This window comes from Palaemon carinicauda, chromosome 20 (genome assembly GCF_036898095.1).
Source record: "Palaemon carinicauda isolate YSFRI2023 chromosome 20, ASM3689809v2, whole genome shotgun sequence".
Classification (NCBI taxonomy): Eukaryota; Metazoa; Arthropoda; class Malacostraca; order Decapoda; family Palaemonidae; genus Palaemon; species Palaemon carinicauda.
The window spans coordinates 67,088,822-67,101,321 of record NC_090744.1 but is presented as its reverse complement, the minus strand read 5'-3'; the positions used below and the strand labels follow the sequence as shown (position 1 = coordinate 67,101,321).

General features: G+C 33.7%; 1 protein-coding gene across 1 annotated transcript in view; it reads right to left on the bottom strand.

The window, feature by feature from the left end:
- The window catches only part of LOC137659858 (limbic system-associated membrane protein-like), a 234,897-nt gene that overhangs the window by 71,259 nt on the left and 151,138 nt on the right, over nucleotides 1-12,500 (bottom strand). The window lies entirely within an intron of this gene.

The window sequence follows — 12,500 nt, the reverse complement described above, 5'->3', positions numbered from 1 at the left end:
TCAGTTAAAGATGCTGATATGGAAACACGGAAACACTTTCAATGGGAAATGGGGCGTATACTGAATACTCACAGAAACAATAAGAGAACTTTTAGTCTAGCAGCGAGAGACCGAGCACGTGTAGCCTCCTAGTGTACAAGGACTGATCTAGGAAGCTTTGCTCTTTTTATTGTTAATGAATACATAATATGGACAAATGAAATTGTATGATATATACTTATTCATAATCAAATTGATGGTACCGAAAATATTATGTAACCTTCCAGTGAATAAATATATATATATATATATATATATATATATATATATATATATATATATATATATATATATATATATATATATATATATATATTCTGTTTCCCGTTCATACCTACTGAGAGGAGGAATAGTTTGTTTCATCTTGAAACAACAAATTTACCTCTTTTCATTTGAAAGATAGTTCCTTGATCTGTCAGTAGATGGCATAAAGATTTCGTGTTATTGGTTAGTTTATTTGTATGAAATCCTCATGTGAAAGCAAACTTGTTCCGAAAACAAAAAGGAAGTCAGAGGTTTAATTATTCTGTAAGAGGATGATACAAGGATCAAACTCGACTAGGTTAACTTTCTCGTTCTTTTATGGAATCAAACCCTTTAACATTCTATATAGCACATGAAATCTCCATTAATGTTGAAAATTACGTCAAAATTTATCTTACCTGTCAAAATAAGAAAAAGAAAACTCAGCTAACTTTCCATCATTGATACAGTATATCGCTTGCGATAAAAACGAATGAAAATCATGTTCTGTAATAAAAGTTACTTGGACTCTGCACTAATCTATGACAAATTTATCTTGTAGTAATGAAATTACCTTTATATAGCAAATCCAGTTACAAGTAGGAAAAGCTACCTGTTGTTTAACAGAGTCGAAAATAAGTAACGAAGGAAACGGTCTTAATAACTGAAAATAGGTAATAAATCAAAACTGATAATACAATCCTAACCTTTAAAATGTCATTAAAATCCATAGGTATTATTGTCTTCATCATAATTCATTCCCGATCAACTCTCTTTTTTCTAACTTACTAACCAATTGATATTCAGAAAGTTAAGACTACTGGAAAAAAGAAGAGGATAAAGATATGAGGGGTAGTGTAAGCGAGTACTGATATGGAGGGAAGGAAAAGATGGAATGATGCCTGACATTGATAAGAAGATAGAAGGAAGCCTAACGAAGGGGATGATTAGATAGAAGGAAGACTCAAATGGAAGAGAGGATAAATCAAGGGACTCATAACAGAGGGAACTAGAATGGACCCTCGGTATAGTATATACCTTCGCCACCGCCACTTTCGTCGACAAGAAAACTGATGATGTTGCGGATATTTGGGCTCAAAACACATCTGTCATTATAATTTGTCATCATTAACAAAAACACTAATATTTATGAACTTTTTGCAAGTCTATCAACCCCAGTGACCTTTGAGCTCAAAACGCTAACAAGGGTAATGGCATCTCTATATAAAGTTGTTCATCAGATATCATGCAATTGAATTATGCATATTTTGGCACTAATTTAATTTGAATCTGATAGAAATTGACCACGATATAGCAAACCGACGTTGTTTACCTTTTCGTGACTTTTGCCTTAACTTTTGACTTAAAAAAAAAAAATGCAGTCTTATAATTCTCCTAACTCCACTGCGTTCTTGTACTGCAATATATATTTTTTTAAATCTATTGCATTCGTCCTTGGGCCATACCCCACATGCTCACCAGGTTTCGTTAAAATGGGTTCAGTAGTTTTACAATAATGTCGTTCAAAAAAAAAAAAAAAAAAAAAAAAATCTTATTTTACACTTAACTCCACTGAGTACTTGTACTGTGCTGCATCTGCTTCCAAATAAAATTGATTTATTCTTGGGCCATAAACAAAATGTCCATCAAGTTTCGTTGAAACTGGTCCAGTAGTTTCTGCACGATATTGCTAAAGAATACAGACAATTATATTATTTTTCGTAACCCCCCTTCGTACATGTACTTCAATGTACATTTTATTTTCTTTTTTTAAATCTAATAAAACTGCCCATATATCATATACCACATGTCCACCAAGTAATCATTGAAATTGGTTCGGTAGTTTTTGCATATTGCTGTTCATCATCATTATTATCATCATGATTATCATCTTCATCTCCTCCTACGGCTATTGAAGCAAAACGCCTTCTTTAGATTTCACAGGCTTCTGTCTCTTGAGCTTTTAATTCAATACTTTTCCATTAATCCTCTTCTATTAAATGCTCCATTATCCTCACCCATGTAGGCCTGGGTCTTCCAATTCTTCTAGCGTCTTGTAATGCACAGTTGAAAGTTTGGTGAAATGATATCTCTCTGGGAGAGATAAGATCATGCTCAAACCATCTATATCTACCCCTCACCATGAAATCACCCACATACTGTATATCACTTGAGTAATCTCTCTTGTACTTTCACTTCTAATCCTGCAGAGCCATTCAACTCCCAATATTATTCTGGGGGGTATCTTCTCCCATCTACAAAATCTGTCAGATATTGTGTCCTTGTCATAGAATAAATCATTTCCATACATTAAAATCGATCTCACTAAACTGATTTATAGCGTGATTTTTATATGTATTTTCATGCAATTTGATTTCCAAATTTTACTTAACATATTCATTGTCTGTTTTTTTTTTTTTTTTTTTTTTTTTTTTTTTTTGAGTTCCCAAATATTTAAATGATTCATCCTCATAATCCTTTCTCCTTCCAACGATATTCCATCTCCCATTGCATATTCAGTTTTCATCATCTTTGTCATACTTTCATTTCTCTTGAACCTAGCCTCGTGTAATATCTCGTTCATTCTGATAAGCAATTGTTGCAAAACCTCTGATGTTCTGCCAGTGAGAGCAGCGTCATCATCATACTCCAGGTTTGTTAATTTCCTATTACCAATCCTTGTGGAGGATAAAAAAACATAGGTGGCAACACATTCCCTTGCAGCACATCACTGTTCACTAGAAATTAACTTTGAGAGGACTCCATTAACATTAGCTTTGCACTTGCTATGCTCATGAGCAGACTTAATCAAATTTACATCCTTAAGAAGAACTCCATAATAACGTAGGATCCTCCGAAAAATTTGTCTGTACACTATCAGAGACTTATTCATAGTCCACATATGTCATCTAAATTGGATTTCTATATTCTAAGCAATGCTGTACAACATGTCTTGAAATGGAAATTGGGTCATTATAACTTTTTATATTTTTTTAAATCCTGCTTCTCATAAATCAATCTCTACAGTTTCTTCAGAAAAAGTATATTATAAATTTCCACGACAATTAGTCTGATCTCCCTTTTTTTTTTTTTTTTTTTTGCAATTTTAACAACACTCATTCATCAGAATTCGTCTCTTCACGCTACATTCTACAAAATAACATTGTAAGTATTCTAGGAGTCACAAAACATTCGGCCAGTATCGTCTCAGCAGTTATTCCATCGTATCCAGGGGCTTCCCATCTCTTGAGTTTTACAATGACAGCTTCAACTTCAAACACGCTGAATTAATTCATGGGCACACATAGGTTTGCCTCAGCTTCAGGTATATCAATCAAACTATTCCCTTCAAATCTACTATTCTTGACCTCTTAAAGTTTTCCATTCAACGTTGCCATTCTTCCTCTTTTGGCGTTATGAAAGACCCATCTCTATTTTTGAGGTGTATTTGCTTATTTGATACATATACATTTCCCACCAAAAAGTATTTCAAGATGTAATTGGTACTTTATTCTTGTATCGTGTTATGTAATTGGATTGTTTTCCTAAGTTGTCAACAATAAGTTCTGCTCACATCTCTGGTGTAAACATTGTGTTAGTTACTAATAAAACGTTAAACATATAACGTCGCTTGAACACCAGATTATCATTTGGTAGAAGAGCGTCCGATCTGATTTTTTTTTGCATCAGGAAAGTTTATACTACACACACTGCCGGTCACCATAATCTTAAAGCGTCAGGAAAAGTTTGTAGTGAGTTTAATGTGGAATGCTGCAACGTAATTTTATGACGATGGAGTAGACATCCACATTCACCACCGGGGTGGGCGGATTTTCAAGTCAGCTGGCAGATTCTTATTAGTTACGTTTCCCTTGTCGGATTCACATATAAAGCATGATACCAAGACATCCCCTACATTGAATATTTGCTGAGGGAAGACTCGGAAATGACGGATGGTTAACGAACGTGAGCCCAGAGGATATATTCGTTTGGCCGAATTGCAAGTACTTTCTGTCTATTTAGGTCTAAACTTGGAGCTGTGTATTGGCGCTGGAAGCACATCATGAGGTAATACCTCCAGTGGAAGAAACTTACCGAAGTAATGCTTTCACGGAGAAACACATGATGATTGTAATGCCAGTCTTTACGTATAGAGAATAGCTGAGAGTAGACTATGGATCAAATCGAATGATTCTGAAATGTTAATATAGAATAGCACCAAAGGCCTAGTTTCGGATTATTTTGTTATTCCCGTAGTTGATAACTTTTTTGCAATTAAACTTAATACTTCAAACTTAGCGTTAATTTTTCATTGTTTCACTTATTTATGAAAAAAGTCACGTTTTGCTTTTGTTATTACATCTAAAGTTTTACTTTGTCATTATATTAACAGACATTAGGTATATTTGAATTCATGGTTTCTACTATTAAGGTGGGGATTGATATTTTTACTGAAATTAATTATTTGCTTAGTATGGCTTGGAATGATCCTAATATCACTGGTGGTGTTCTTTAGATAATTAAATGTTTTCATTTTATACCACTGTCTACAAAAATGATAACGACCATGCTAATGATATTGATAACCTTTTGAATTTCGGGGAAATAAATAGGGTTACCGGAGAATTTGATTTTCTGAAATGTAGAAATTGTAATGGCCCTCTCGTTGGTCATATTGGTACGGAAGATGATTGTGCTTAGACGAAGTCAAAGAAATTCAAGGATAAGGAAGTAAAGATTTTAATGGACCTTTTCAGAAATTTGACCTGTTTCAGGTACAAAATACTTACAATAGATAACAGAACATCTTAAACTTACTGTGACGCGTGCAAGGAAAATATGGAAAATAGACTTAATTTCATTATGCACATAGACAACACACAAGTCTAAGGTTAGTGATCACAGAGTCAACGCCTCTGCTGATTCTATTAGATCGGGGCCAGACTTAAACAGGTGTGTTAATACAACAAAATGATATTCTGATAAAGTTACTAGAAAACACTTCAAAAACGAAAACTCTTCCAACTACAACTCAGATTACAAAAGCCGAGCTTCCGCCGATTTAGGTTGGACAAACTTTTGAGAGATGCTGAGTTGAAATTGAGGATTGGAGCAGTAATAACAAAGATAGCAAATACAATAAATATAACGATTTAATTGAAAGCTTGAAGAAGAACGAGAGGGTTAAGGAATATGTGGTTACACTTGTGATCGATCGTACAGCTAACAGCACTTTGAATAGAGTAAAAACTATTTTAGAGGTTATGGCTCAGAAATATGTGAAAGCTAAGGCTGAAAAGTATAATGGCATTACGGAGAAGATTATTACCTTTGTTTACAGATAAACCAGAAAGTTGCGAGAAATTTCTTGATAAGTTTGAAGGTTTGATGGCTGAGGTATCAAGGGAAAAAATAAATGCTTGTTTCAATTATGTATTTAGTTTATAAAGGATAAAGAGAGCTCATGAAGGAGGTAGAATAACCTCGGATGAGAAGACTCGCCTTAAAGAAGTTATTGACCATGGAGTGGAAAGGAAACCTCTTGATGAAGATGATGTTACTACTACAGTAGATTGAAGATGGAGTCTAGGAAGCTGAAAATGGAAAATAAAGATTCAACATGAGATTTATCTTTAAATACCTTTACATTTTACACTGATAACAGGAGTCGTTACCAAGAGTGGAAAAAGTTTAAAGAGCTACCAAACTATAACAGATATAGAAGATCCACTTCAAATCCTGGATTTTGGAGAAAAGCATTAGGTATCTATAGAAGAGGTCCTTCTAGAACACCGTCTCGGTCATCATCAAGAACTAGATCGGCCTCAAGAGCACGTGACAGTTCAGCAAAAAGATTTGGCAGATCGTCTTCGAACTCTAAATCACAATCAGAAATGAAAGTTGATGAAAGACTAAGAAATCTTGAACAAGGCAATGAGAAAATTATGAAGGAAATTAAAGTGTTAAAAGAGATAATAAAAAAGGCAAATACTGTTTTAGATTCGTAGCTGAAGAAAGCAGGGATATAGTAATTGATCACACTATGGAGGTTCATTTCACAAAAGAAGTTGATGAAGTACAGGGAATGATTGTTGATACTGGGTGCCCAAAATCTCTAGTTGGAAGGAAATGGCTAGACAGGTATCTCGATATTAACGATATAAGAAAGAAGGATTTGGAAAGTAAATCTTTTTCTCGGGATTTTAGATTTGTTGATGGACCTGTTTTTCACAGTGCAGAAATAATCAGTCTTCCAGTTGTATGGAAAGAAAAAGATTCTGAAGATAGTTTTGTAAAGATGATAGTTGAAACATATGTTATTGACCCCAAAAATATTCCTTTCTTGTTCGGCAAAAATAAATGAGAGGAATGGAACGTAGATATCATGCATGATAATATCATGGTTATTAATTTACAGAAGTCAAAAAGATTTAAGTTTTATGATACTGATGGAGGACATCAAGCTTTGCAACTATAAGAGTGTGGCACATGGACTACAAATGAGACATGTTTTCTATATGAAAAAGGAAAAAGATGTACAAAGATATAAACAAGTCAAAAGAATTCACGAGGTAACTAGCCACAAAGGAGAAGAAAAGCTAATTTTGGCGTATAGAAATGATAATCTGTTAAATGATGAAATTAGGAAAACAATTAAGAAGGTAGTAATTAATTGTAGAGTTTGTCATAAATTCAAAAGATGTTTGGGAAGGCCAAAAGTAGCAATTCCAGAGGTAACTGATTATAACCAGATTGTAGCTATCGATATGAAGCAGAATAGTAAGAAGTACATACTTTGGATGGATTGCTCATTCACAAGATTTATTTCAGGTGTAGTACTTTCAAATAAGCGAATGAAAACTGTAGTCGATGCTTTGAATAATGGTTGGAACTGGTGGTCTGGTTTTCCTTCAAATGGTTTTTGGGCTGACACTAGAAATGAATTTCAGAATGAGGAGTTAAATGAATATGCAAGTAAGTTTGGCTTTACAGTAAAGTTTGTTCCACCATACTCTCCTTGGAGCAATGGCTTAAATGAAAGAAATCATCATTCTGCTGATGTTACTGTGAACAAGATGCTAGAGACAGACAAAAAGATTGATTTAAAAATGGCAGTAAATATGGCACCATAGACACATAACACTAATGTAAATATACGAAAATATGAACCCATGAGACTGGTAAATCAATTACTTATCCAGGAATCTCAATAGGTAATTTAACTACGGAGAGTTTATTTGACAGTGAAGCGATTTCAAAGATCATGGAAAAGCACCATGAGATAACCAAGAAATTTAGGGAAGAATAATTTCGAAATAAGTTGATCAAAGCTTCGGAATTGAGAAAGGGTAGTTCTAATGACATTAAATATGAAGAAGGTGATCTTTTATTTCATCAGGAGAAGAATAATAAAAGCTGGTACGGCCCAGTAAAGGTATTTTGCCATAGGAACAGAGATGTTTTCATACGGGCAAACGGTGATTTAAAAAAGGTGTCAGATTGTAAAGTACCGCCGTATAGAGTTTATGCCCGTGAAGACAGTGATATAGGGCTGATTAACAAAGTAAGTAACGGTACTGAGGAGAAACTTGATAAATAGAAAGATGGAGTAAGCAATGAATGCAGAAGAAAAACGAGATCTCTATCTAGAAAGGTTGAGTTATTTGAAAAGAGAGATGAAAAGGAAAGAAACCAGAATGAAGTCAGTAATTTTATGAAAGAGAGAGAGGAAAAGAGCACATGTAATAATGAAAGCATTGATTATGTTGAGCAAAAGGGTGATTCTATTCGTGCCTATTGGCTGAGGTCTAAGAAGGCCGAATGCTTTCTCCTTGATAATACAGTACTTGTAGTGGAACTCCCATTTAAATATAAGATGCCGGAAGTGATTGAAGCTAAAGAAAAAGAATATAAATATTTCCAAAATAATGATTCTTTTGAGGATGTCAAAGGTTATGGACAACAAAGAATCGGTAGTAGATGGGTAATTACAAAAAAGGAAAAACGTGATGGTCAAAAGACTGATTATAAAGCCAGAGGCTTCCAGGAAGAGTGCAAACCTCAAGCGGATTCTCCCACTGCTATGAGGGGAAGTGTAAAAATATTTCTAGCTATAGCAGCAAATGAGAAGTTTAATGTGAAATTAGTTGACGTTAGGGCTGCTTTCTTGCAGTCTAAAACTTTGGATCGAGATGTCTTTATTGAACCTCCTAAAGATTTGAAGAAAGATGGTGTAATTTGGAAATTGAAGAAACCTTTGTATAGTCTTGATGATGCCAGCAGAAAATTTTGGCTGAGAATAAGAAGTATATTTAAGCAGGAAGGTTTGAGGAATGTAAGTTGTGATGAAACATTGGAAGCGATCTTATAGGGATAGTAATCACTCACGTGGATGATTTCAGTATAGCAAGAACAAAGGAATTTGTTAATGAACTCACAGAAAAAGTGCAAAGTGTTTTGAGTTTCGAAGGTTGAAAACGATAAATTTAGATTCACTGGTATAGATATGCAAAAGACCAGAGATAAAATTGTAATCTCGATAGAAGATTATGCAAATAGTATTGAAGAGATACAAGAAATTCGTAAAGCTAAGCCTGATGATCCATTGACAAAGCAGGAAAATAAAGTTTATAGAAAATATGTAGGAAAGATAAGTTGGTTAGCTGCAAATGCTAGACCAGATGTGTCAATAACTGCTTTATTAATTTCAATGAAGAATAATGAAGCAAAGATAAGAGATCTTATGAGGGTATATCAGGTCGCTAAGAGAATTCATAGCAGACCAAATAAAGTTGTGTTCTCCAGAGTTGGCAATAAAATGGATCTTGTTATTTTTGTTCTAGGGGACGCTTCTTATAGGACTGATAATAAAAGTATAGGAGGAAATCTTATTTTATTAGGATCAAAGAATATGTATGATGCTGTGCCTATCTTTTGGAAATCAAAGACAGTACGAAAGGTTTGTCATTCTGCAAAGGCAGCGGAAACAAGGAATTTGTCTAAATTAGTCGATGAATCGGTATTCTTTGCTGCAAAACTTGGGCAATTACTCTTTGGAAAAGCTATTAAAGATTCAATGAGTCTCTCTGTCAGATTGTTTACTGATTCTAGGCCTTTGTGGGAATCAATTGGTAGTACAAAGCAGGCGGAGGAGCGATTGCTTCGTAATACAACAGATTTTAAAGAAAAGTTGGAAGATAATTCTGTTGAATCTTATAGCTGGCTTGAAACAAAAGAGATGATCTGATATTTTGACAAAGGAAGGTAAAAATAACTCAGAGGTACATAATATCTTTATTGAGAACAAATTTTGTCATGCTAGAAATGAGAAGAGTCTGGTGTCATATGTCAATGGTGAAATTTGCATGAGAAACATTTGATTTGTTATCAGTTGTTCAAAATTCCATGAGGTTGAAATGTAAATAGTTAATTTGTAACCTGCAGGAAATTCTATTTGTTACTTAAGAATTTGGTTCACTTTCGCTTATGCTAATCTATATTAGTTTCATTTCATATATTTGTTTAATATTTGTTTATTTTTTTTTTTTGGGGGGGGGGGGAGAGTAACTGTATGTCATGATTTTTAAAAGTCAACTTCTTTTATTATAGTTTTTATTCTCAATTTATATATTGATATTTGGCTTTACTTTTTGTGAAATTCAAGCAAACAGAGAAGGGGGGGGGGGGGGGAACATGATACATATACGTTTCCGACCAAAATATATTTCAAGATGTAATTGGTACTTTGTCCTTGTATCTTGTTTTGTAATTGGATTGTTATCCTAAGTTGTCAACAATGAGTTCTGCTTACATCTCTGGTGTAAACATTTTGTAAGTTACTAATAAAACGTTAAACAGCTAACGTCTCTTGAACACCTGATTATCATTCTTCTTGCACCCTTACAGATTTTATTAAAATTTCTATGAGCAATTCTTACACCATAGCCACTCCATGACTTCATAGCCTCATCTGCTTTCCTGTCTAAATATCATCTCCAGTCATTTCTGTCTTTTTTTTTTTCTTTTTTTTTTATTTACCTCACTATCAATACAGGAATAGTTAGCATAATCTACCTTGAAATTTTCATTACTTTCTCGAAAAATTTAAACAAACAATTTCTGACTTAGTCTTCCATTAATATTATCCCAATTATCATTCAATATCCAAGGATTTCTCCTTGTAATTGCATGTCCCAAACTTCACTACCAGTTGAAAAATATATGTTTTTAATATCACACAATTCCTCGTTAATTGTGTACTCTTCGTTGTTATTCACTGGGAAAAAAAGAAGCAGTCTTATTTTTCTCTGAAGTCCACTGTGTTTTTTTTTTTTTTTTTTGGGGGGGGGGTGGACTTGGATATATTTTTCTTTCTATTCAAAATTTGACGGATATATCCTTGGTTCTTATCACATATGTCCCCGAAGTTTCGTTCGAATTTATTCATTAGTTTTTGCGAAATGATGTTCACACACAAAAAGTAACATTGCGATTATTTTCAAACTACTGCTACGTACTTGTAACATATTCAAAATTTTACAGATTCGTCGTTGGGTCACACCTAACATGAATCCGAAGTTTGGTCAAAATGGGTAATGTAGTTTTTATGTAAAGTCCCTCAAAAGAGAAGCAAATAAATAAATAAATAAATGAATAAACTAAAGAGAGAGCATGCAATCCCAACGCCAAGTATTCTTATTTTACACTGAACTCCAATTGTTACTTGTACTTCAATGTATTTTCTTTGAAATCTAAAGTATTTGTCCTTGGATCATACAACACATATCCATCAAGGTTCGTTGAAATTGGTTCCGTAGTTTTTTTGTAATGTTGTTCACAAAAAAAAAAAAAAAATGCATTTGTACTTAAATGACTTTTAATCAAAATCTCATGGATTTGTCCTTAGGTCATACCACACCAGTGCATCAAATTTCGTTGAATTTTTCTAGCATAATGTTTTTCACAAGCAAAAAATAAATTAAAAAAAAATTATTTGCCATTAAACTGTAAATTTGGATTAATTCTATAGTCTGCTGCACACTTTGATGTACTTTATCTAAAATATTACAGATTTATCATTGGGTCATAACCGGGACCCACTTAGAATAGGTCAAGCCAGATAGAGGATTGTGAATGAGTCACCACGGTTCACTACGACACGAGATCCAAGATCCTGCATAGAACCTCCTAATCTTTTCAGGTTCTGCTCCTGTCTGAGTTGCCACAACCAATAAACAATATTTACAAACATTATTCAGTTTCCTACTTTTTTTCTTCAATACATTGACAGAGATGCATGACCAAGAGTATATAATGACACAAAGATTAAATCAGTCTACACAATTCGATCATCCAAGCCCAAAAAAATTAAAATATAAAATTAGGAAACAGTTTTTTGCTAATGCAATGAGACTCCTTGGTAAAAAAAAAAAAAGACTTATGAGCCACAATTCAATAAGTAAGACTCTATGATTAGTCAATCAATATGGTAAGGGAAAGTGAACTTGCATTTGAAATGTGCAAAATAGTTATTGAACAGTTTTTTTGAAGAAGCATTAGAATATATTTGAGGTTTCATATTTCAAAAATTTATAAATAAATACTCACATTAAGCTAACAAAGTACGGTATAATAACAGCATTGAAAATACATGGGAAGGGGCACTAAACTGAGGTATGCTATATGCTCCTTCTGAGCCTTTTCCCAGTTAATACTGATGAGAGACGTATTTAATGCTATACATGATAGGTATCTAAGAGAAGGAAAATAATGTTTAAGCACTTCATCTAAAGAGCTGAAACAACCAGGAGTCAGAATTCCAGTTAAAGTGATAAAATTTCTCACAAAAGAATATTTTCTTATTTTTTCAGACTCCTCAACAACAACCTAAATTCCCCACCCCCACAAAAAAAACTGAAAGGAAAGGTGAAGATTCTAGGGGAGTGAAAAGAGAAAAGGTTGAAACTAAGTTTGTATTTTTTTCATTATATACTTAAGTTGCACGCATGTGAGTAGCCTTATTTATGAATTCCTCACTGTATGATTCAAAGGCAAAGTCCAAAGCCCTTAAGCTCTATGATCAGTAAGAGAAGCCAAATTTAACTTCTCTCTATGGTGAACGCTGAAATCACCAAAGCACGCATTAGGGGCCTTTCTATAATTTTCTTGTATGTTAGCCATAATGGTAAAAAACAGTCAAGGATAGAATCATCCAAGTC